This window comes from Arvicanthis niloticus, chromosome 15 (assembly GCF_011762505.2).
Source record: "Arvicanthis niloticus isolate mArvNil1 chromosome 15, mArvNil1.pat.X, whole genome shotgun sequence".
NCBI classification, from domain to species: Eukaryota; Metazoa; Chordata; class Mammalia; order Rodentia; family Muridae; genus Arvicanthis; species Arvicanthis niloticus.
Window position 1 is genome coordinate 14,174,658 of NC_047672.1, and position 27,145 is coordinate 14,201,802.

Sequence of the window (27,145 nt, forward strand, 5' to 3'; positions counted from 1 at the left end):
GGAATCACATGATTTAGATTTGATAAGAGCCCAAACTTCCCTGGATGAAAATGGAAGATAAATATATAATCAATGCATATAAGAAGCAGACAGGAAATGGCTACTGAAAGACAACATCCACTTAACTTGAGTAGGAATGCGTCTGAACAACAAATTCTGTATACATACTTGCCAAGGACCAATCCAAGAACCTTAGAAAGGGGTTCTTAAGAAGGGGTGTCTGGGAACAAACGACTTGAGGTCAAATCTTGAGTCTAAATTAGTGGCCTATGTTCTGCTAGAGACAGCTTTCCATCTCTGGAGGTCACCAGGCAGCATTCTCTCTAGACAGCTTTCTCATGCTATTCTCTGCTCTAGAGAGATCTTCAAACAGTTCTCTTTTGCTATTCTAAAACATTAACTGGATAGCTCAGCTCTAGCCAATCATAAGCCCAGTCTTTTATTTTACATATCAATCCAGTCATTTACTTCAGGTTTCCTTTTGATTATCCTATGAATCAGCATCCCTTGACCCCAGCCCCTTAATTTTAGGAAACTGTAAGCACACCTTTTCTTTTAAAATTGCAAAAGAATTCAGACATCCATCTGCCTCTGTTATGCACAGAGGCACAACACACTGATAAACTAGTTGGGTGGACCCCCCATCCTGAAATTATGTTTTCTACCACACCTGGGGGCTAACCTTGCTCTGTCTGAGGCTGACCCAGAACTCAGGTCTGTCTGCCTTTGTTAGTATAAACAAAAGAAACTTGGCTGGGTAGGATCACCACTCTCTAAATCTCTTCCTTGGTGTCTTTCTGACAAGTTGGCTCAGAGTCCAGCTGCTTTTAATCCTTTAGATTTGTGAAGCCCCTCATAATTGCATCCTTATATTTTATGGAGTTGAGGAATTATGTATTTTGACCCCATGTTTTCAGAGTTCTTGTCCACAGCCTTAAGGGCTGTCCTGAAGGTCCCAGCATTTACCATTTTGCTACAACTTCACCTCTCACACTCGTGCTCTCTGATTATCATGGAGTCATTACATTAAAAGGGAGGGAATTCCTTGAAAGAGGAAGTAAAATACGTGCACTGTTATACAAACAAGCCTTACACCGATAGCAGCCACCTACACTGCAGAGAGCCACACTTGCTGGCCCTGTCCTAGGGGCAGGAAGGCAAACACATTGAGCTAACAAGCATTAGTGATAATTTAACCTAAAAATGAAATGTCATGTTCACTTAGTAAATACCCTACAATAATTTGGCATTAAAGACAATCGGACTGTAAAAGACATATGCTATGTTGTTCTTTTATGCAATCAAGAAAAAAACATCAAAGCTGATCAATGTTAAAAACCCCTTAATATCAAATACTAAAATACACATCATGTCTATGGCTTTTAAACTTTGTTTTTAATATTCTGTGATCAATATTATCATATCCTTACTACCATTAATATTTTTATGGGGGGACTTAGTGGGGAGAAAGATAGAGGGACTGAAGCAGGGCCTCTTTCTGTAGCACAGGCTACTCTGAGCCTAAAACTTGGAATCCTCCTGCTTCTCCCTCCTGAGAGCCAGGATTATAAATATAACTCAACAAGATCAGCTTGGTACCTTAATTTTCTAAATTTTGTCATTTCTGTAATTCTTCTGTACCTTCTGTGACAGAACCCATACAGCTCATACATGCATCACAGTTAGTATCCTTTCACTGAGATTAGCAGTGCGGCATGCAGAGATATATGAAATCCTACTTAGCAGTTTATACCTAAGTAGATGGTCTCAAACGAATTTTTTCATTTTTAATTAAACAATCATATACAGTTAAGCATACTAAAACTTAGGAAATATAAGGACTTATTTTTTTTTAAAGAGGACAAGGGCAGAGGGTGTAAATCAGTGGTGGACAACAAGTCCAGCATGTGTGAGGTCCTGCATCTGTTCCCCCAATGAATACACACAACCTAAAATAACTATAAAACCAGATCAGGGCTTATCTGAAGAAAAAGACAAGTTCTTGGGAGATCTCAAACCTGAAGACTCAGACACAGACTGCACAGGAATCCCTGGAAACATTCAAAATGTGTACCCTGAGCCATTTGGTTTGTTATGGTGTGTTCACAGCATCCCTGAATTTATTCCTTACCCTTGACTCTGGCACCACTGTCTTTCAGCCGCTTCAGTTCACTTTTAACTTGCAACTAGTAACTTCTTTCTGACTGCAACAAGGCTATCACACAACTCATTTGGAAATAGTTTAATGGTCCTGCTGCTGGAGAAAACCTCTGCTTTTCTGTCTTTGGAAATGTTTGCATTCCTTCTGATAATCTAGCCTTTTCTCTATGCAACCCAACTTCTTCTTTAACATACAGAGCTGTTCTAACCTCCTTGCCCTTTTACATCCTATCTGCACAACTGCACACCTCATTCCTAAATTCACTCATGTTTCTCATTCCATGGAAGACCTTTTCCCCTCCATTATCAATTTCTAATCAATTTATGGTCACCTCCTAATTGGATGCAATCAGTTTTATAGTCTTCAAACTTATCTCAAGGTTAATGCAACCAACCAGAGGGCAAGTTTCTACCCATAGGGAAAATTTCTTTTTTTTTAAATGTTATTTTTAAATAATTAAAATTTTATTTATTTATTAGGGCTGGATATATGGATGTCAGAGGACAACTTATCAGAATCGGTTCTTTCCTTCCACCTTGTGGGTCTCAGGGATAGTCAGGCAGGTGTTTTACTAGCTGGCTGTTCTAGATTGACTTCCTGCTGTGGTAATAAAAAACTGGTCAAAATTAACTTGAGGAAGAAAAATATATTTCATTTTACAACTTCCAGGTCCCAATCCATTGCTAAGGGAAGTTGAGGTAAAAACTGAAGGCAGGAAAGGAAGCAGAAGCAGTGGAGGACTGCTGATAGCCTGTTTGCTTTCCAAGGCTTGCCCAAGAGCAGCACCACTCCCTGTGGGCTGGACCTCCCACATCAATCACTAATCAAGAAAATGCCCCACTGACTTGACCACAGGCCAGTCTGATGGAGGCAGCTCTGCAATTTAGGTTCCCTCTTCCTAGATGATTCTAACTTCTGCCAAGTTGACAGGAAAACAACCATACTGTCCCCCAGAATCATTTTGTAACTTACAATGTTATTCCTAGTAACAATGCTACTTATTTGCTAAACTTTCCTAATACATTTTTTAGAAATTATGAGTCTTCTCCTAGCTGCCTTAGATCCAGATATAGAACTCCCAGCTGCTTCTCCAGCACCAGGTCTGCCTGGATGCTGCCATGCTTCCTTCCATGATGATAATGGATTAAACCTTTGAACCTGTAAGCCATCCTCAATTAAACATTGTCCCTTATAAGAAAAAAAATAAATTATAAGCATAGAATCATAATAATCATGAAACCATGCTTGGCTGGAGAAAACAAAGTTTATTTCCTCAAACTACATACTAGAATCTTGTATTATATATATTTGAAGTTTCCAGAATATTTATATTCAGATTTATTTTCAGTGAAAATTTCTACTGAAAAGAGTATAAATCGCTTCTAGCACAGATAAGAGACAAACATAAAAGATAAGAAACAAACGTAGCAGAATAGGAAGAGAAAACACTGGCGTGCACACTCAGGAGACACAGAAGCAAAGACAGAGCGAGGAAGATGTTTACTGCTGCCTTCTTACTGACACTGGCATGAAATTGTGAGTGGAAGCATAACAGGAATACCTGCTAGGCTACAGCAAGCTGAACAAGAGAACAAGTTGCTAAAAGCTTGCCCTGCCTCAAACATTCTATGTACTATCTGTGAAACAGTAGATTAAGTCAGTAACTTTTAAGAGAAAATAAGAACATTTCCACATAGCTCAAAAGTTTCTCTCAAGTAAGCAGTGGCTAAGTGCTAAAGCGATTAATTGTATATTATCTTGACTTTCCAAATTAAGTAGCAGAAACTGCTGAAAACATGTTCTATTAATACTCTCACTGGGAGACCATCAGAATGCACGAAGGACTTTTATGAGTTCATTCACAGCTTTAGGCTCCTTAACCTTATTTACCCTATGAAGTCAAATCCCATCAAAAAAAAAAAAAAAAAAGAAAAGAAAAGAAAAGAAAAGAAAATGAATCTGTTTTGAGGTTTTCAAGAACTCAAACCTGACGATTTGTGAAGGCAGGTTAAAACTAGGTTGCCCAAAATAGTTCAACCATCTTAAATGGTTTAATTTCGTTTTTCATTTATTCTCATTCCAGAAGAGTACTGGCTTAAAAAAGAAAATAAAAATTATTTAAATATATTAGTATAAAAATAAGGATGATTATTTATTTCCAAAATAGGTAACTTCAATGCTTTAAACTTTACTCAATTACCCTAAGATCCTTAGACCAAAATGCCAGCTAGAATCACTAAAAGATGAACAATTTTCCTTTAAAAAAAAAAAAAGTTGAAATGTCCACAAAATAATATGTGCATGTGGCCAGACATAATAAATTCATTTGAAGATGATCATACTCCTTTGAGATGCTAAAGGTACTCATTATATGATAATGAATTACTATGGATCTATTAGAAGTATATATATTGCTTCATTCAGAACAAGATGACACCTCATTGAATACTGCTTGTACTCCACAGACTTTTAGCAGAAAAATACAAGAAAAAAAATGGGGACTGTGTCAGTATTATAAAACCTTCAGGTTCGAAGAAATTTAGCTGACCTATTCCACTTCTCAGTCAATATTTGATTGATCTTTGAAAACACACTGAACGGTCAGATGAAAGTAGGCAGTAACTAGTCAACAGATCATAATTTAAAATAAAAATTATTTTTAAAGTATTTACTTAAACCTATATTGTGGGAAGGGAAATAAACTATAAATCAAGCAAAGGGAACTTAACTTAAAAATCTATCAGGTATTAGATTCTGTGCATACCACACCGCACCATACAATAAGAGAAAAAAGCTCCTGAATTATATTTACTGAACGTCTAAAATGTTATAGTTTATTTATATTAACCAATTAAAATCATAGCCAGTATGGCAGTGCACACCTATAATCCAAGCTGAGGCAGGATGATTGCAAAGTCAACACCGGTTTGGGGTTACAGAGAAAGACCCTTCCTCCAAACGACGATCTGAAACGTTCTCACAGCAAATGTACTGTTCTGACTGAATAGAACTCCATAATCTGAACACTATAAAAGAGCAACAGAAAAGCTGAGGCTAGACCCAGAATGAACTCCCTTATCATGTTGAGAAAGAATATGTGAAATGAAAAGGAGAAAATAATTTTTTGAATAATATTTTTTATTAATTTTAAGTTTAAATTAGAAACTTTAAGGTTTCTAATTTAAACTTATAATGAAAGTTTAAATTTTTAAAAGTTTAAAAATTTAAAATTTAAATTAAAAAATAAATTTATTTTTAAACATTTAAATAATATTTGTTTAATAAAAATAAGTGGTTTTAGCATAAAAATGAAGTATGAAGCAGATGTTAATAAATCATAATAGAAGATAAATCATATTAATATTTTATAATTTATAAATTCTATCATTGTATTATTGTTATAGTTAGATTCAGTTGTCTACTTGACACAAACTTAAAGTCACCTATGTAGAAGGCACCACAACTGAAGAATAGATTAGATTGTACTGTACCCTGGCTGTATGTCTTGTTCTTAACTATGAATTGATGTAGGAAGGCCTGGCCTACCCATCTCTAGGCAGGTAAGGACAGCCTAAGAAAGCTAGCTGAGCAAGCCAAAGGGAGCACTCTGTGTCAGCTGCTCCCCTCCAGTTTCTGCTTCGAGCTCCTACTGAACTAACTATGTTTGATGATGAAATCTAAACTACAAGCCTAAAATGAACCCTTTCCTTCCCAAATTGCTTTTGGTCACATTGTTTATTACAACAATAGAAAGCCAATTAGGATAAGATTAAACAAAATTTCCTGAAACACCAATTATGTCTAAAGAAGTATGGCACCAGCCAGTCATCTCACTCGGTTAAGAGCTATGAAAATAAGTGGTATCTGAAAACAAGATCTCAAAACAAACTTCCTCGTGTATTTCCTACTTTATTTGATTCAGACTATGGTACTATAGGTACCAAGCTCAATGACTTGGAACGACTGAAAGACACTAAATGGACAAAACAAGATTAACTACTATAATCATTAACAAAAATGTATATTTTAAGTACCAACAGTTACTTATTAGTTATGTTACTGATGAATCATTTTTGGTAACTCAAATTAATGAAAACACACACACACACACACACACACACACACACACACACACGATTTATCACTAAATAACCCTGCCTGGACTAATTGTTATATAGCTTAGTAAGCGTCAAACCTGTCGATTTCCTGCTCCTGCATCCTCAGTACTGAAATTCCAGGCATGTGTCAGCACATGTTTATCAACCCCAGTGCTACTGACATAACGGGTGACTGTTGCTTTCTTTCCAGAGCTGTCCTGGGCACTCTTTGCAGCACCCCTCACTTAGAATCCAGTCACCAATAGCAACGCCTCTCATCTGTGACTATGAAATACTCCTGAAGACAGAGTGTCAGCAAAATTATCCCTTGTTAAGAAAAACTACTTTACAGAATGAGAATGGGGTAGAAAGACATTTCTTCGCCATTCTCCTTTTTCTAAACAAACTAAATATACTCTTCTGAGAGGCTAAACAACGGTCTCCTCAAAGCAATCCGTCCTAACCTCTGGAGACTGAGCACTGCCTTAGCAGGAAGACATTTGAAGACTGAGATTGTGTTCAATAAGGATCTTTTGAGGGAAGATGAAAGCGGGAGACAGAAAAGTGCAGAAATGGGGAGGACAGGGCTGAGAGGTTTGAAAGGTGGACTTCAGGTGAGAGTAACGCAGCCACAAGCTAAGGAATGCACATGCGCCATGGAAGAAGCAACTCAACAACTCTCTAGATCCCCACAGGCAGCCTTCTGAGAGCCTAATCTGGGCCCAGTACTATTGATTCAGGCATCTGGCTTTCAGGACAGGGAGAAATTTACTAATGTTTGCTCAAGTCAGTACGTGTGGCAATTTGTTGCAACAGCTAAGAAAAACTAAGACCCTGGAAGGATTTCATTTAGATTTTTTAAATCTGATGTTAAATCTGCAATTAGTAAGTGAAATCATGTATAGTGAACATTTAACACAGTTCCTGAACCCTACTCAGCAAGTGGGGTGGGGGGAGGAGAAGATTCACGGTTCTTAAGAATGAAAATCCATAAACCATCATTCACATAATGAACGTTACACAAGTTACGTGTTATAATTTGTCTTGAATGAAAAGAAAAATGGTGGATGAGGTCAACCAATGACAGTGTCTTGAGGAAGAAAAGCCCAAACCCTTATCATTAGAGACTGAGAAAAAGAAATGATCATGAGCAAAGCAAGGGGCCAGTCAGAACCTGCTGTGGTGTGGACCTGCTAGCTTAAGACAGCAGCCGAGTGCAATGTTAAATAATCGAAACAACTCAGAGCCTCCAAAAAACTTTTTAATGATTTGGTAGTAAACGGAATATTCCACGGGATGTATTAATTTATACTCAAGCTGTGAGTCCTAGGGGCTTTTATCAATATGAACATGCTAGAGTTCAAATCCTTTACCATAGGGTAACTACAAAGGACAGTTACTTACACAAAGAACACACTGTACCAGTCACTCTACAGCAAAAGTACCTGTAAAACCTCAAAAGGCAAATACTCTTAAACATTTAACTAAATTTACTTATATTTCCCAAAGCCAATACTCCTCCCAAGCTGGAGGCCCTCTGAACTCGCCCATGTCTCTAAGCCTGTTCTCCTCACTTCTTTCCTAAGCATACAGCCCGTTACCCAGTCATTCTCCTCACACTCTGACTTCCTAAATAGTTTACGCATCTCCAGCTGTCCAGCCACCTTTTAGTAACATCTCTCCTATTCAGCTATTACCTATGTGCTACAGAACAAAGTAAGCACAAAAACATCCAATTCCCACACAATATAATGAACATAAACTTATTTTCTTGAAACTGTTTTGTTCCTCACTTGTTTTTTGTTGTTGTTTTTGGTTTTACTTTGGTTTTGGTTTTTGAGAGAGGGTTTCTTTGTGTAGCTCTAGCTGTCCTGGAACTCACTCTGTAGACCAGGCTGGCCTCAAACTCAGAGATCTGCCTGCCTCTGCCTCATTAAAGGCGTGCACCATCACCGCCCAAAATGTCTTAAGTACATTTTCAAGGGACAAAAAGTTTATATAAGCCGGGCAGTGGTGGCACACGCCTTTAATCCCAGCACTTGGGAGGCAGAGGCAGGTAGATTTCTGAGATGGAGGCCAGCCTGGTCTACAGAGTGAGTTCCAGGACAGCCAGGGATACACAGAGAAACCCTGTCTCAAAAAACCAAAAAAAAAAAAAAAAAAAAAAAAAAAAAAAAAAAAAAAGTTTGTATAAGATTTCTTCCAAAGGAACAAAATTACTTTCTGTTCTTTTATAAAGGTAATAAGCTTAGTTCCTTCCACTCAGTCTTCTAGGCATCGGGATAAGAGATTACGATCTGAGCAAGTAAGAAGGTACTTACTCGTCGTGACCACCTGTTTTTTGAAGAGTAGAAGAGAAGACCAGTTTCTTTATCGTCACGAGGTAAGCCAGACGGCAGCATCACAAGTTAGTGTTCAGATAAATAAGCCGCATGTTAGCTCTTTAGCCTCTGTCGACTTATGCATATTTCTAGCCTTTCCTTAATTTCCAGCAGTCACCTTAATGTTTTTTAGCATTTCATCTGCATCTGATTTGAGTACTCTGTACTTCCACAACAATGTGAGAAAACTTGATAGCTTCATTCTCTTTAAACATTAGCAGAACTTCTCTGATCTGTCAATCTAAAATGGTACAGAATACGATTTTTTGTTTTGTTTTGGTTAGTTTTGTAAGCAGGGTCTCACCACATAGCTTGTGTTGCCTCGGTTTCCTGAGTGCTAAATTTACAGAGTGTGTTTCTATACCAATACTCAGTTTTAATTTATATTTGTATTATATATGAGTTTTAAAGTCTTAACATATGCATAAAATAATTTGGATTTCTTGTTTTCAGATTCTACCCAAGACCTTTGCCTACTTGGCATTAATTTTTTGTTTGTTGGTTAGTAAATATTCTTTACATATTAAGGAAGTCTTTTGTCTTCCGTAGAAATCCCAAATATTTCCCCAGTTTCTTCATTATCATCATTTTTATTATTTCATGATATACTGATTCTTTCACATATATATCGTTCTTAAACAAATTGCAAATTCTTCTCATTAAGTGCAATTCTTTTGTATATCCCTAGTGGAATGCTTTTCAGATATTTAGAACTGAAGATCAAATTAAACAGTAAAGATAAAACTGCTTTTGGAATGACTGAGCACAGATCTTATCATAGGGTGTCTACTGGGATTATACATGGTTATATAAGTACAACCAAGTTCTGGTAATGTAAGCTAGTCTGCCAAAGGGAAGAAAAAGGAAATCAGTATTGATTGCTGTCTCTGGTTGTCTGAGCAGGTATTGTAAAAATACAGAAGCTGACGGTGGGCATATTTCTACTAGGAGGAACACAAAGTGCTCCTCTGTAGCCAGAGAAGAGCAGCAACAGAAGCCACAGCAGCGAGGGTAAGGAATCTATCAAGTGATAGAGAGCCTTAAAAAAAGGAGGAATATAACAAGCTGAGTAAGAGTCAGGCAGGCCACATGCAGAAGAGAGCAAATGATGGGGAAAAAATCTGAAAATCAGCTAAACAGTGAAGCAAAACCACAAAACAAACAAAAGCCTACTCACTGTATCATCTTCTATTTCAATTTTCATTCTACCTTAAATCTGTGATAACTTCAAAGCGTAGGCCTCTTGAAATTACCATCCCCAAGTATTTAAAACAATACTCGAGTGTCAGTGGAAGGCAGCAACAAATGAATGTTTTTCACACAACTAATATTTGTGTACATTAAGCAAGTACTAAAACCTGCATTGTTTCTAAGATTAATACCAGTAAAATCGGATCTCTGAAAGCTCCATAGTGCACTCATGAAATCCGAGGTTTCATGGTTAGTTGGCCCATGTAACTAGCAGTAGTCTAAAAAGTGCACTGTTAATAAGTCTACGAGGAGAGATACTTTGTGAGTGGAGTGGAGTGTGAGGTACAGGAAAAGTCATCACACACACTGAGATCAAGACTCAATGCATCCTCCTTAGCACACTCTCCAGCAGTTTGGCAAAGTGCCCAGGATGATTAGCAGCCAGAACACGCAGAGCAGGGATCCTGTTGAGACGAACTGCAAAGGCTCCCCCAAGTGGTCACAGATAAATAACAGCCAAGTCTGGGCTAATCACAACCCCTGCTTTGACTCCAACCAAAAATAATCTAAGTAAAGCTGATGCCTATAATTAGAGAAAAATGTAATCAAATACTAGTACCACACCGGAAAGTAGAGAGAGCTTCCTGATTTAAGATTCTAAGTCTATGAACAGAGAACTATTTTGGAAGGAAAAAACTAACAGTAAAACAAAACTACAATTATTTTTTTCTCTATAGATTTGTCTAGGGATGGTAGCTCTCAAATAGACGAGTATTTTTCAAATCTGTTTGACCATCCCTAAATATTAGCATATCCTTTGTGAATAACTACATTTACTTGAAGATAAGTTCTGATACAAATTTAGTTACATATTAAACGAAATACATTGAAGACCAGAATCTATCAGAGTCACTACATACCTGACTTACAATTTACAAAAGTCCCCTTTAAGTTACTAGCAATCTGCATTGACTGTAAATGACATAAACAATACAAGTGGGTCTTCCTACCTTCTTCTGTATTTATTTTCTTAGTGTATTAATTGTCTGAGTCTTGGACTAGCTTGAGACCTACATTGTTTGCAAGTCCCTCAGCAGTGATCTGCTGATACTACCTACTGTTGAGAAAGCTCAGATGTCCAAAATGTGAAAAGCATTTAATTAAAACATCTGTTCTTCTCATAATCATCCATCACTCAGTGGTAAAACTTATATAGGTATGGTAAATATTCAAACAAGCAACACAATTGTAAAACATTATAAAATAGCTAGCAACCCAGGGTCTCATGACTTTCTTTCTCTTTTTGTGTTTTTAATCTCAAGTTTAAAGGAAAAGGAGAGAGAAGCAGCCTGGGTAGCCTTCTGACACAATCACAGTTTCAGGAAAAAATGAGCTTCAGGGAAGAAAGCAAACTGTTCCTTCAAAAAAAATTATATATATATATATATATATATATATATATATATATATATATATATTCATTCCAACAGTTTTTCCCGAAGAGGAGAAAAAGGGTTGTCTTATATAGAGCTATCAAACTGAACTCCAACAGCTTGATATTTTTACCTCAAAACTTTGTGTGTGGGTGTGTATGTGTGTTTCAATATTCCAAGGTGGAAATGAGATTCACTGGAATAATTTACGACACACACACACACACACACACACACACACACACACGATCCTGTGCTCCTACCTAGCCTGTATTCTCCATAGGACAAAATAGAGCAACTCAACGTGTTACCATTTGTGCATTATGTAACCCTAATTTGAAATAAAAGAAGCATGAGCCTTATAGAGCAATGTATGTATTTAAACAATAATTTAATAATTTAAATATATGAAAGATCTAAGAAACAAATGACCTCAAAGTGAAACAATCCCCCAAAGTTATTTGTTTACAGAGCAATAAGGCCTCTCACCACAAAACTATAACCAGGCCTAGTAGTTTATCATAACTACTCAGCCAATATCTGGTGCCTTGTTTGACCAGTGTACCAAAACTATCTCAGCCTTGGTAAGGGTGAATTACCTCACCTAATACATGAGGCGTATGTAAGTTTCCAAAAGAAATAATGATCTGAAACACTACAAGGGAAGAAATGGCTGCTAAACCCTATTCCAAGTGAAGACCAATTTAACGCATCCCAAATGCTGACAGCTATATTACAAGGAACCCCATTCAGGAGGGATAAAGTAAAATTCCAAGAATTCCCAGAGGCGTAGGAAAAGAGTAAAAGCATGGCTAGCCTGACCTTAACCGGCTGCTTTTTGAGTAATGCGGAGAATTTTCTGAGCCTTGCCTACTGTCTCTTCCTCACCCTCCTCCTCCCCACCTACACAAATACTCACCCCAGAAAAGGGGAGTTTAATGAATGTTATCTCGAGCTGCGATCCCAGGAACTGGTACCTTGTGAATAAACTACCAATAAAGTGTTTTTTTTTTAAAAAAAAAAACAAACAAACAAAAACCAAGAGTCCCCCCGCAAGAAAAATAACCAAATACACCCCAACCAATCCACAAGCTGTCACCGCGCTGTCCGATCTTCCATCTACTCCTCTCCGGCCTGCCGCCTGGCCAAAATAGAAGGGAAGAGAAGGCAGGCACCTTTCTGCTTTCAGACAAATGTGTCCTGGCTCCGAGAGCACGCGCTGAGCAACGACCGCCCCCGCAGAGGCGTGTGCTCGCCCACGGCCACTTTAGCCAAACAACTGGAACCTCGTGGCTCGGAAGTGGCAGCAGGAGTTGCAGCAAGCCGCCTCCCCGGGATCTCTGAGCCCCCAAAGGTGTCAGTCCCAGACGCCAGCCCGCCCGCTCGCCCGCCCGCTCGCCCGCTCGGGTCCACGCCGAGGCACCCACACTGCAGAGGGAGGCGGCCGGCCCCGCCCGGAAGGGGCGGCCCGCGGGGGACGCGTGGGGCGAGGGGCGCGCGAGGGACAAGCCGCGGCTCCCGCGCCCAGGTGGCAGGGGCGGGGCCCGCGTGGCGCCGCCGGGCTGTGGCGCCAGAGCCGGCCGTTACCGCACCGCGTGGGGCCGCCACTCACCGGCTCGCACCTCGGCCGCCTCCGCGCCGCCGCTCCTCTCTTCAGCCGCGGGCGCCGCGCAGCCCCATCTACCGACTCAGGGGCTCGCGGTCGGGCGGGCGGCTCCCGCCGTCCCCGCCGGCCTCGCCCTCCGCCCGGCTCCGGGCGCTGCCGCTGCCCGCCAGCCCGCGCGGCCAGCCTCTCTCAGCCGCTCCGCTCCCGCCGCCGCCGCCGCCGCCGCCGGGGCGCGCTCCTCCCGGCCTCGCGCGTGCGCCGGACGCGGCGGAGCGCGCGGACTCGTGCGCGCGGAGGTTTACCCCCCACCCCGCCCCCGCCCAGCCCGGCCCCGCCCCTCGGTTGTGGCCTGGCCGCCAGGTGCTGCCACCAGAGGGCCCCGCGGGCGGGTCCCTTAGGGTCGCCCTTTCCCTGCACGCGTCCTCAGCGTTCAGTGGGAGAGGAGCGGGAACCGACCGAGAACGGCTTATAGCACAAAGGAGACGCGAGAGTCCTGGAGCCCGCGCCCGCCACTCTTTTACACCCCTGACTCGGAGGTGGACTTGAAGAGGGACTGAATTTTCTCCCAAAGGCCCAACCGGAGGCTGTGGTTCCACACCCGACAAATGAAAGGACACTAGCTTCTTTCATAGTGCCAGGGCTCGGGTGGGATCCTGGAGCGGGCTTAGCCTGACCCTCCCAAACATCTGCCCTTCCCAGACCTGGAAGGAGGCGGAGTACGGTGCCTCCAGCCGCGCCCCTGCCCCGAGTGGGATGACTGCTGATGGGCGCCCTCTCAAAAAGTGTCTTTTTGACAGGCCTGTAGCTTTAATTTTTCAGCTAAGGGGAACTGAGCAGTGCAATGTAGCAGACACTTCTGGCTAGAACTACAGCAAGGCAGTGCGAGAGCTTCCAATCCCCTCCAAGATCTCTCTGCGAGCTCTCAGACATGTGCTCTGGGCTCTCGAAGATGCTGTCATAGTCTCCCCTAAAATTGAAGCAAGTAGTACATGTTCTTTAAGTGGAACAACATGTCTCCTCAGTAGATGTAGAAAATGCAAGTAAAACTTCTCCTGTGACCATCTATCTGGTGGCTTCCTCTGCGTAGCCTCTCCTGGCTTCTGAGCAGCTAGCACAGCCCCTCCACAAACCGGCAACAAGATTCCGAGATGGACTTCCGAGATGTAATGCACTGCCTCCTCTGTGGATGTAGCAGGCATGGAAGGGAGGAGGGAGGATACTGGTTCGGTGTCTTAAGAGGGCCCCAGTGAGTTTTGTCTTTAGCGTCAACCAAGCATCAAAGATTAATTTGCTCTGCCATGAGGATCATTAATTTTGCAAACCAACATGTAGGGGGACTTTGTAGAGCGTTAATTTAGAACCCTCTTTCCCGGAACAGAAAACCCGAGAAAAGGAAATTGGAAGCAATTAAGAAAAGTGGTATGTGCCAAGGAGCACGGAGTAACTTTGGGTAGGTATTGTGGCAGCTCCCTATAGCCAAGTCTGCCTGTTGAAATGACACCGAGTGGGCTCCAAGCCCAAAGGTGAGGTAAAGGCGGGTGGTATCATGATTTGACCTCTGATGGTGTGGACTCTGGTTTTTCTTACTTTTCTGGATACTCAGTGTCTGCTTCCTATGGCACTCCACCCCAGACCTGTAAACGTTTATACAGTCGCCTTTCCGATTCCCACTTCACCACAGACTTTTCAAGCCAGTATTGTAGCTACTCTGTAGAGGGACAGGAAGTGAATGTCATTTCTGGATATGCCGCTACCGTTATTTTCTCAAAGGTCTAGTGAAAACAGTGTACTACCCTGCCACACTCTACTCGGTCCCTACGAACAGGATGGAATCAGCCGAGGGAGGTTTGCGGAGCGAGTGGAGACTCTCTACCTGTCAAATCGCAATATGTAGACCTCTATGACCAGCCCTAGCCAACACTCCTCCTGTCCCTGTGTATCTGAACCAGCATGTAAGAACAGGAATAAGTATATTTTATTTGTAGTTCCAAATCGTTTCTCCAAACACCAACAGAGGTTATAGGTAGAGAGGCTGATCATGTTGTAAGCTCACCCTCTGGATCAGAGAAATGATTTCACTTCAATAACTGTCTTCAGTCACTTCTTCCCTGGGAGCACTTGACAATGAAGTTTTCTGTCAGTGTCTATGTTTTCTCAAACACTCCTGTACCAGTTATGCTATGAAGCAGTACTTCCTATTATAAATAATAGCTCACCTTGTGACATTCTGCCCTTTTTCTAAACTTTAAAAGTGGGACATGCCAGAGTCAATTGAAAATGATCTGACGTGAACATTGAAACCCCTGCCCTTGCTTGCTTGCCAGCTCACCTTTTTGAGAGACTCTTATTCCTGAAACACCATCCATCCATTTCCCACACCTGTTACAAAGCTTCATTCTAGGGAAGGAGACACTTATGATCAAAAATGACATTGAATCTTTCTCTTCAGTGTTCTTAATGGCCTGACTTTCCTCTTCCTTCAAGGTTAATCTCAACTTTAAAGTCTAAATGGATCATAATTTCACTACAACCTAGCTGTAACTCAACCAAAAAAAAAATCAGAATTTTTAAAAATCCCAACAACTATGGTTAGCTTTTATTTTCCTCCCTCAAATATAAATATGTTGAGATTGGAAAGATAGCTCAGTGATTAAGAGAAATTCTTGCTGCTATTTCATAAGACCTGGGTTGGAATCCCAGCCCCCACATGGCAGCTCACTATCATCTGTAACTGCAATTCCAGGTGATCTGAGACCCTTTTCTGGTCTCTGAAAGCATCAGGAATGCAAGTGACACTCATATATAAAAATGTAGGCAAGATACCCATAAAATATATAAAAATAAAATAAGAATATTTAAGTGTATTAGTAAAACTTTATATGATGATGTTGCCTCCTTTGACCAAATGTGCTATTACAGAAACAGAGAATTTTGCTAACAGCAAGACCTCCCCCTCCCCCGCCCAAATGCTAGCAAGAAAAAAAAAATCACATCCTCTTTGCTCATTTTTCAAGTGATCCATCATAAGAACTACAGTGTTCTTAGAAGATAGCTTTGTGAAAAATTGCAACCGACAAGCATCACCCAGCCTGAGCAAGGCTCCCTCCAGAATAGTTTACTTTCAGTCTTTTATCTCTGTACACAACGCTAGGTCGGACTCCCCAGTTCCAGCCTTCTTGCTAACCTTTCTAGTTCTGGCCTTTCCAATACCTGCTTACAGTTCACCCTGCACTCCGAGAAATTTATCCTGCATGCCATTTTGACTATCAGAATCACCCTAAGAACTTAACAATGAGAAGACCAAACACAAAATACCACTCATGCCTGGGTCCCTCCCTGTATTGACCTAGGGTACAGCCTGGTTAACAGTGTTTCTCCAGGTAGTTACACTGTGCAGCAGAGGTAGGAACTGGAGAGATGAGTCATCTTCCAGGAAACATTTACATGGTCTTTTCACAACACTGGGGTAGCTCCAAATTATCTCAAGTAATCAAATTAAAATACCTAATCCTATGCTGTAAGACTCTTTGCCAACTGACTAGAATAGTCTCCTTTCAAAACAGCTTAAATTTATCTCTTTTCTAAAGCTCCCCCAGATTAGTCTCACCTGGCTGCCTGCAGATGTCCAGGTTCCCAAATCTCTGAACATTCCAACAGCACTGCTTTACAAAGCCTAGGCCCACAGCTGACTGTGAATAATATTGTTTTAACCTTGCTTTCATAGATAGCTGTCAGGGTCCTTTTTTTTTTTTTTTTTTTTTTTTGTAATTTTAACCTCCCTGAAGTCTCACTGGCCAACAGACAATCCAAAATAAACAAACTGTGTTCTTAGCAGAGTCTTCTCCTAAACTAGCTATCTAAAGAACACAATAGTTCATTTAAAAAAAAAATTACGATTAAAGCCATCAACTTTAAGAACTGAATAGCTTCTTTTTCTTATAAAAGAATGTATTGTATACACAATACATATATGTGTGTCATTCATGTATTTTAGACATTGAAATTAGGTTTCTACACCCACCTCTCTACTGACACTACTCTTTACCTCCTCACCATTGACAATTTCGTCCATATACGTGGTTACTTATTCACATATTCATTGGTGGAAAGTGCTGGGGATAAAATATCATCAGCTTCTACCTGACGATGCAGAATACTATGCTATAAAAAAAAAAAATCACATAACGGGTCCGTGAGACATCTTAATAGAAGATAGTGGGGTTCTGTAGGCATTAGGTCTTTGCTTAAGTAGTGTTCATTCAGTCGGCCTCTCCGCAGTGTTTATGGGTTGCTCCTACCCCTTTTTGAGGCTCTTTGAGCCTCTCTCTTCCTCCACCTTCAGTGATTCTGTAAACCCGGGCAAGCCTATGCTTCTGTTGTGTCTCCGAGAGCTCCAGGCATTCTCTTCTCCCACTCTGTAATCACACTTGTTTTCGGAGAGCAGGAATGCTTTCTGAGGGGAAGATGGGAAGCCTGGGATGCTAGAGTCTGTGCTCCCAGGCTTCCATCCGTCTCCTCTCCTTGCAGGCTTGTTTTCCACTCCATATTGAGATTTGAGTATCTCCATCTGGATAAGCCAATCACTGTTCCAATTAACATGACTAAAATAAATTTGCTACGTCTTGCCACCCCCATTTCTCCCCTTTCGTGGTGCCCCTGCCCTGCATTTCCCTCATAGCCTCCCACAGGCTCCCCTATCAGGAACACAGTTAGGCTGCCCCAGTCCTCCTGAAGCCCACATTCAAGCTATAGGAAAGGAGTCTTGTCCATCTCCTCTGACTCCTAACTCTTTCCTGCCTCAAGGGCTTCTTGGCCCTAAATTACCTGTACACTTTACCATGGAGATCAGTCATTTCATCCCTGTCTGTTTACTCCCTACGAGACCTACCTCATGCCTAAAGCCAGTGGCAATGGCCAAGGTCCCATCTGCATGTTAGTCACTCCAGCCCTGCAGTACTGTATTTCTGACCCATGCATTTTGTCTTCCTCTGTCTCCGCTGGCTGAAATCCAGACTTTTATGACTGCCTCTGCGCCTCTTCTCTGAAATCTCTTTGCATCACCACAGAGGTAACGGCCCTCCTTTGAGTTTCTGCAAGACTTTGATTGCCTCTTGTAGCCCCCCTTTCTAGCCTGCTTTATAAAAGCACCACATTGTGTTCTAATATTTACCTCCACTTTTTCTCCTCTATTATCCAGGCTCCAACCCTATCTTGCTTAAAGATAAGAGTTCAGGATGCTGAGCACAAGAAGGCCGGCAGCATTTGCCACATGCTGTATATAGTACATAGTCATTTATTGGAACAAAGTTGTTAGGTGGTGGACAACAAAGTAAGAATATTAAAAGAGAAGTTGCTACTTATACTTGATACTTACTCCTGAATGTGTAAGGCACAGCTGAAGAGCTCGCACAGGGCCAGTCAGACTTAAGATGGGAGCCTAACAAAGCTGCTTGACTTTATCCTGCAACAGCATGGACATCTAATTAACCGTTTCAAGTGAGTTCTCTTTTCAAGATGGCCTTTAAGTCCCACGCCGCCCATTTATCTATGAACTGTATAAGAGGGACATATCTATCCTACTTGGGTATAAAAAAGATTTTTAACTGACATGAAAATTAAAAAAGATACAAAAGCCTGTAAGCATCAACGGGTATGTATGTAGTGTTCTGACCCCATTGAAGAAATCTAGAGACATGGAGTCCTGTAGGGCAGAGGAGGTCCCGGAAAGAATTAGACATGGGCAACAAAAAGTCTTAATAGTGGTAAAGCAGCAAAGTACACGGTCACACTGTGGAGCTGATGTGCTCTTCCAGAGAGTCGGGTGGGGGCAGGGCACCAGGAGGGTGAAAGTGGTCTTGAAGAAGCATAGTAGATATTAAAGGTATTTAATAACTGATGTCAGGATTAGGGGATAGAAACAAAGGTGGAAGAGTGTGTGTGTGTGTGTGTGTGTGTGTGTGTGCGCGCGCACGCGAGTGCATGCGTGCGTGCGTGCGTGCGTGCATGCATGCACAGTAGTAGTAGTAGGATGTGGCCAGAACAAACTGTTTTGGCTGTTCAAAATCCCGAAAGCTCATGGCCCATTCTAGAGAGATGCTGCTACCGCGGCAGGATACAGGGCGCTTAGTCCCTCTTTAAAATATCAAGGCTGTTTACAACTATGGAAGACCTACTTTGGTAATAATACTGAATAACTCTGCCAGTGAGTTCACACTTACACACCAGGCATGGTCTTAGGCTTCTCAGAGCGATCCTTCTGATTCGGGTGTCACATGGCTAAATTACAAGCACTTAGGAAGCCAATACGGGAAAACCTCTAGTTTTTTTTCTGTCTAGCCTCAACTACCCACTGAGCCCCCCAGCAAACTTGGGTTACACAGTGGTGGGACCTCACCTCAGCAAAACAAAAAACGAAGCAGCAGGTGGGAACACCCTGTTGTTCCCCTGATGGTCATTATACTCCTTGGTTTACAGTGAGGAGAAGGAAGAGGAGTTAGGTTCACCTGCACGGGTTCTAGCCCAAGGCAGTGTTGGAAGACGGGGCTGGGGAAGCCCCTGCTCCACCTCACATCAAAAGTACAGAGCACTCTGTAAATCTCAGGCCAACCCAACTAGAATGAATTATAGTATAAGTCACACGATGACAGGCTCTTTGTAACATGTTATTTAAGTCAGATTCATCACCATGCTCTGCACACTTATCCCGTGCATGTATTTTAGGGATGGAGAGTCTGGGTAAAGTCACTTGGGTTTTGGTGCTGCAGTAGAACGACGTGATACCAAAGTGCAAATTTTTCTAAACCGTTCTTTTCAAAAATAAAAAGAATTAAAATGAACAATTTTAAATAATAATAAAAATGATTTTCGTTTTTATTTTTTTAAATTGAAGTGTTGGGGACTGAAGCCAGGACCCTGAGTATATGGGGCTTTACTTCTATGTGCTGTGTACCCCCATCCTCAAATATGTGTTTGCAGGCACATGCCAAGGCAAGTGGTGGAGGCAGAGGACAACTTGGTGGAGTTTCTCTCCTTCCACCTTTCTGGAACTCAGATCAACTTCATTCACGGCAAGCACTTTTGACTGCTGGACCATCTTGCTGCTCTCCCAAACCAGAATTTTTCAAAGTTTCTGTTACTCAGTAGTATATCGACAGTGTTTAAGGGCCAATACATTGTACTAAAGATAGTCTTGTACCACACTAACATAGCAACCATCCAGTAACAACTGACTTTGTTCTTCAGGGCTTCTTTATCATGGATAGTCCCTTCTGCCCACATCTGTCCACTCCTGGCTCCTTCCTTCCACTGGTATCCATTCAAGGCCGCTTACTAATATACAACCCAGCAATCTATCTTAGCATCATGTGCCCAGAGAAGCTGGCAGGTAGAGAAATGTACCCCTTTTGATTCAACCTTTTCTCTGTCTTAGGGAGGAAACAGAATTATCAGCATAGTACAATTGTTCTAGGGAGATTTGTGGCTAACTAGATCTATGTAATTATTTGTTATATAATCTCTATGTTTTTGTTTATGCATCATTTGAATGTCTTCTATATGAATAGATGTTCACTTTACAGGTCCCTGAGGAATTCAACAAGGAAGAAAAATTGCTGACTCAGAACAGGAAGCCTGTGTTAGCCCCTTTGGGCAGCCCTATCTAAGGCATTTTAGGTTAAGTCATTTATAAGCAGATATTTCTTTTCTCACATTTCTGGAAGCTGGAAAGTTCAATATAAATCAGTCTACTCTTTGATTTGGTGTCTAGAAATGACTCTTCACTTCTTAGATGACACCTTGTCACCATGTTCTCACACAGAAGAGAAAACCAAGGACTTCCTCCAGCCTTTTACAAGGTGGCTAATCCCATTCACATGGGCTCCATTCTCAGCTCCTAATTACTTTTTGTTACGGACACACCTCCAGGCCACGCTGGGGTAGGTTTCCCCAGGAACTTTGCAGTAACACATACATTTAAATAGTAAAGAGTTTGTAGCACGTAATGGACAGCTATGCTTCTTTTATTTAGTAGATATTAAGTTCTTTTTGTTGAGACAGTTGTAACCTGTCTTGTCCTGTGGAGGAATGTTTCTTATCACTCATAAGAGTCTGCCTGGGGTGCTAATGACAATATCCTTTTCCTTAAATCATTGGAGTGACCATTTGACCCATGTCTGGCCAGTCAGAACACTGGATCACGGATCACCCTGTGCCACAGAGAATTCGGTATGTAACCTAAATCAAGGACATTTTAGGTTTTTACGTCTGATAGAGAAAAGAGATAGAGGGGAGGGAGAAGGAAGGGAAGGGTAGAGAAAAGTAGCCTCTTATGTGTATGCTTGTGTTCTCTTTCCTTGAATATGTGGAGAAATTCACACACACACACACACAGTTTTCTTTGGGGATTTTTCTGGTTTTATAAAGTCATGGAATCCTTTAAAAACTAAACGAATTTGAGCTGAAAATTCAAGTCATTTTTCTGCAACCCAGTCTTAAGAACTGTTGATTTGGTTAAGTTATACATTTAGGAAATGTTGCAATATAGTCAATATGTGATTGCATAATAAAGTTAGGTAAATAACTATAAGGCACTGACATTTTAAAGATGAATATTTGTTTGGTTCATTCCAATTTTTTAAATTAGGAAATAATGATTATAATTCATCTCACTCTAAGTCAATATACAATTCTAACATATTGAATAGTTACTCAAGGAGTATTAAAGTGTATAACTGCAACTGTACACCAGCTGTCTAATCAAATATATGCATTTACAACGACCATCATCAAACCATTATAGCATGTATAGGCAGGTAACAGTAGAAGAAAAGAAAAGTTCAGAATCAGCAAGTTCTGGGTTCCACTCTGGAAACACCACTTGTGGCCTGAGAATGTTTTTCAATGAAAAAAAATCTTTTCTTTCCCATACTACCTTAGATATTTTAAGGGTTAGAAATTGATTCTGTAAGATTCCTAGTACTGTTACTTTCTACAAGAAGAGGTTAGCCAGTATTCTCCTAGCAGCCTTTAGATGAAGATGAAGGATTCTCAGCTCCTCCTGCACCATGCTTACCTGGATGCTGCCATGCTCCTGCCTTGATGATACTGACCTGAAACTTTGAACCTGTAAGCCAGCCCCAATTAAGTGTTGTCCTTAGAAGAGTTGCCTTGGTCATGGTGTCTGTTTACACAAGTAAAACCCTAACTAAGACAAACTCTAAAACTTGTGACTCCACGAAGTCTTTGGTAAAAAGAAAGATAACATAAATAATTAGAAAACCAAACCACAAATTTAGAAGTAAAACAGAAATCTGTGACAGAATGTTGAGTCACATATTTTGAATATATTAAAATCAGAATAAATAACTAAAATTAAACTTTAAAGGGACAGATGTAAGCTTGGCAGAATCAATCATTGTTCATCAGGATTCACCCTTTGCACTTGATGGCTCATGGTGATTAGTGTCAACAAAACAATAATGGATGCTTGAATTTAAATTTGAAACTTAAAACATCAGAAACTTTTTATTTTAAGAAGGGATTTATTTGAGTGAAGTGATTTCCAAAATATGGGAATTGTCCTTGTTTTAATTAAACTTCTTTGCACGGCACCTAGCAGGGTACTGCACACAGATGGGTGTTTAATAGTGATGATGTCCCTACAGAACTGCTCACACAGCATGTGAAAGAGTTTATGATCATGGGCTCCTTTATGACAGCAAACGTGACTGATTAGATCAATATCATTTGCATGGCATTATGGGTCTGATGTTTTCTATTCTCTTCTTACATCTTAATCACATCTTTGTAAGCTAAGAGAATATTAGCAAAATTATGGAAACTTTCTCATGCTCTATCTTTTGTGGGATTCTACAGATGGACAAAGTCATAAGGTCTGGTAAGATATTATGTAGCTAATCTTATGATACATTGCTTACGAAATCTATGATTCTTTAATTCCAACTGGTGTGTAGGCTACTTGTTGATAAAATTCTTTATTTCTCTTTTTTTCCTGGTATAGTCAGCTATACCAGGTGGGTGCCTACTGAACTCACCAGTTCCATTAATATTCTTTTAAGCAACTAATAAATGTATCAGATAGTATGCTGGGAACTAAAGTAATTAAGATAGATATAATTTTGACCTGGAGGAATCTATAGTCTAGATGTGGAGTCGAGGAAGCTAGCGTGTTAGATTCAAGCAGGCATCGCCCAAAGTCGCTTCAGCAGCTGTCAGAGCAGCTCACTGAAGGAACAGGTTCACCCTTGGTATCCCAGCCCCAGGCAAGCATTTTCAACCCCTAATAAAGCACTCAAAGTTTATTTTTAGAAATGACTGTGCTCCAAGTACCGAGGTAGACACTTTGTAGATCTTGAGAAATACAGAATTATCTCATTTATGAGAGAGGAAGCTGCCAGGGTGTTTAATGATAACTAAGTGTTGCATAACAGTTAAGACATGGACTTAAGGTCAGACAGCCTGGTGAATCTTGGCTATGCTGTGGATTTACTGAGTGAACAATTTCCTTCATACCCTCAAGCATTAGGGGTTTCTACCTATAAAAACAGACATAAAAGCAGACAAGTTGCTGCACGCATTTGCAACAGAAAAGGAAGTAAGTTCAATTACGTAAATCACTCCGAGGAAACTGCTCAGTGTCACAGTGCTTAAGGCAGGACTCCTTAGGACTTAGGAGTAAGGAAAAGGTGCTGTTTGTTAGATAAGATTGGGGAACTGGAAGAAGGTCTGAGATATACACAGGAAGTTGGGAAGACTTGATTCAGTGTGGTGCAGAGTGCAGGAAGCAGCTAGAAGATGTGATAAAGGCAGCCTTGTCAAATGACTTCGTCCTGTGACCAATGGAAAAGTGTACTTTTTAAAATGGATTTCTGATATAGAAAGGCTACTCTGGTAGTCATGTAGATGTTTGACTAGAGACCAGGCAACTTGTTAGGAGACAATTGTCAAAACAAAACAAAAGAACACAAAAACAAACAAACAACCCAACAACAACAAAAACCAAACCTGTCGTCAAAACAAAAGAGTAGGGGAAACCACCAATGACCGATGTTTGTGGAGACAGGATGTGGAAGACTTCTATTGCCTGAGTATGAGACAGGAAGGACTCCTTCTTTAAAGAGAAATTAGGCTCGGAAATACCAAGTTACTGTTTCCAAGGCTAGTTAGCTAAGCAACAAATGGAATCCATGCACAGTCTGATACCAGAGCAAATCTGCATTTTTCCCACAGCATTCTGCATTTCCAGGAGATAAGCCAGGGGTGCTGGAATTGAGGCAATGGCGATCATGATCAAAAACCCAAAATAACATGGTCTCCTACGTTTGATGTCTGAGTGTAGAGAATGGAGAAGAGGTCTGGATGGCGCTGACAGAGGAAAGCACCAATGATTACAGAGGTACTTTCATGCAGTAGAACAAGGGATTTCAAAATGTCCTGGGGAAGAAAAGTGGTCTTTGGGTACACAGGACAGTGTGTCTTTGGAGCAGTTCACACTTAGACAAAGATGAGGACTTAGAAGGTCTCAGTCGCTCTCTTTCCTTGTTTATAAAACAGATACAGACCTCAGGAGTGAGATTTGGGTTGATATTTTAATAAAAGAACTGCTTCCTGGCTCAGGGCGGGGCTTGCATCTGTGTATAACTAGAGGTTATCTAGAGTAGGAATAACAAAGCTGCAAAGACTGGGTCTTCTCTCAGCACTCAGCCCGGCCCACAGCTGGCCACTGGCTTCAGGAGCAGCTCAGGTCTTGTGGAGACCTGGGCGACACTTAGTGCCTCAACAATGATGTCCCTGCTTTGGTGAGCTTTGCGCGCTCACTATTAAGAAGGGATAAGTATACCAGAGAATATCTGTGCAGGCTGTTTAGGCTTCCAAAACCAAATCAGGGGCTGGGTGTAGTGGCACACATGCCTTTAAGCCTAGCCCTCAGAAGGCAGAGACAGATAGATCACTGAATTCCAGGCTAGCCTGGTCTTTAGAGCAAGTTTGAGGACAGCCAGGGCTATACAGAGAAACTATAAAAACAACCACAGCAAAAACTTACATCAAACCAGAGAAAGCTATTAAGTCAGAAAAAGATAAACTTGACTGTCACATTAAAGACCTCTGGCAACATCTACTGTGAAAATGTAGCCTTGGGCTTCACCTTGAAACTTGTTAGAAGGAAAATTTCTTGGGCTCTACTAGTGACAACTAGCTAGTAACCTGTCCCTGTCTGAGAAGAAAAATCTGGTAATATCTACAAATCAAATTGCTTTCTACCTTCAGTCTCTGTCTCTTTGTCTATCTCTGCCCTGCTCTGTTCCTGCATACCACCCCAATTGCCTCCATTCCTTCTGAAAACTAAAGGGACACATTGCTTCTCTCAAACCTAGAGACACTCAGAATGTGTCTGACATGTTTTTGTGATGTGCGCCTTCAGAATTAGGATCAAAAGTCAGGAATAAATGGTAGAGGACTCTCAAAGCTCCAAACCAGAACAGGAATTATAAAATGAAATTATTGATAAATGTGGCTGAAGAAAACACTATCCTCAAGAACTAAATAAAGTAGCAAGCTACAGGATATGAAAAATCGCTGACTCAGACAAGGCAGATTAAAAAGCCACTCTGAGGTTTATCTTTTAACCTGTTCAAATAGGGGAAGGAAAGATAAGTGCAACAATAGAAAAATGACCAAGACATAGACATGAAAAGACAAGGGAAGAGATGAACTCCAGACACCCGTGAATGTCTTCCCTCACAGGAGACCACAAAGGCATATTAAAACAAGAAATCGATTTGCACCTACAAATTGGCTTAAACTATCTAATAACAGGTGCCTAGTGCTGTTGGGTTATGGAAAAAATAAACATTATCATATGCATTTGAAAATATTAGCCAGTATAAATACGTCTGGGATTCAATTCAACAATGCTTCAAAAGTCTTAGAATATGCATGTCCTGCGACCCAAAAAGAGGAATCTATTGATTTCAAAGTATTCCATCTGAAGGCAGTAACTAAAGACATGCATAAAACCTGCCTGTAAAAATATTCATCTTAGAACCCTTATAAGAATGAAAAATTAAAACAACCTAAATCTCTAGATAATATATGCCACGTCTCTCAAATAAATTATTATTCAGGTTTTAACATTTATGACGTAGATAAAATATAATAAAAATGTTTGTAACAACCTATTACTATAAAAGTAACCTAATTAAAACTAGATATAATGATATCAAAATCTTATAAAATGTATATGAATAATGTGTGTGTGTGTGTGTGTGCACGTGAGCACAAGTGCAGGCATAAACATTTGCAAGAATGAAAAACTGGAATGTCTTTACAGGCAAAGATTTTCGCTCTCTAGCTCATGGGCTAGCCCCAAAGTTTTCACACATGTGGCAAGATAATTGTATATGTGATTGACAAGTTTAATGAAATTGATTTTTTCTGTTTCTCCAGTTTAAAAAGTTCTACATAAGTTTGAATTCTACCTCTTTAGTTAGAGTAAGAGATTAATTCTAATTTTGAAAGAAAATGCTAGTGAACGAAATTGACTACTACAGACAGAACCCAGGGGTGAATTGTCAACATGGGGCTCATGAACTTGAACTAGCAATTCAATCAAAGGAGAAGTGGAAGCATTCAGGAAATTAAGCAAATACACTATCACTCCAGAACCTTGGGCTTACCTCCGCAGCTATTTTGTGTCATCCTATGTGACAGCACAATGATTTTAAAGCTTTTCTACCTAAAAGAGAGCTCTCGAGATATCATTCCACGTGTGAAATTTCTTTCAGGTTTATCCTTTAATGTCTGTTGGAGTTTTTCATTTGTGTTTCATAAGAAGACGATTTAATTTCATATGAACTTCCTTGAGTTTGTTTGCTATTAAGTTCCATTGACTCTTTGGAAAGTGTTCCATTGTGTGTGCTCGCTGTCACTCATCGAGGACCTTTTGGAGCATGCTTAGTCACAGATGGAGCCAAGCAGGAATAGTGCAGCCTGGGAAAAGGGAGTCCAATTGAGAATTAGCTCCAGTGAGTTCGGAAGGGGAGTGGGCCGACTAATTGTCATCAATATGCCATCTGCTTGGCAGATTGAGAGCTCTGTAAGAGAAAAGCTATCAAGGGGCAAGGATTAAATCAGATACGATGCACTGAGCATTGCCTAGTGCCATCATGCTTTAAATCATGGACACCAGTGCAAGTCAACCTGAATTGACTGAATTGGCAGCTATTCATCTTTCCTGGAGTTCTAAAGAAAAATTTAAT

General features: G+C 40.7%; 1 protein-coding gene across 11 annotated transcripts in view; it reads right to left on the bottom strand.

Moving 5' to 3' along the window:
• The window catches only part of Pals2 (protein associated with LIN7 2, MAGUK p55 family member), an 80,667-nt gene extending 67,563 nt beyond the window's left edge, over nucleotides 1-13,104 (bottom strand). For 2 of the 11 annotated variants that reach the window (XM_076913349.1, XM_076913348.1), the window contains exon 1: nucleotides 12,886-13,104. The gene's annotated coding sequence lies outside the window, so the exon portion shown is untranslated. Of the gene's footprint in view, nucleotides 1-12,182; nucleotides 12,691-12,875 lie in introns of those variants that run through there. The other 9 variants (XM_034519142.2, XM_034519143.2, XM_034519144.2 and 6 more) reach the window with 7 other exon arrangements.
• Nucleotides 13,105-27,145: the final 14,041 nt, after the last annotated feature.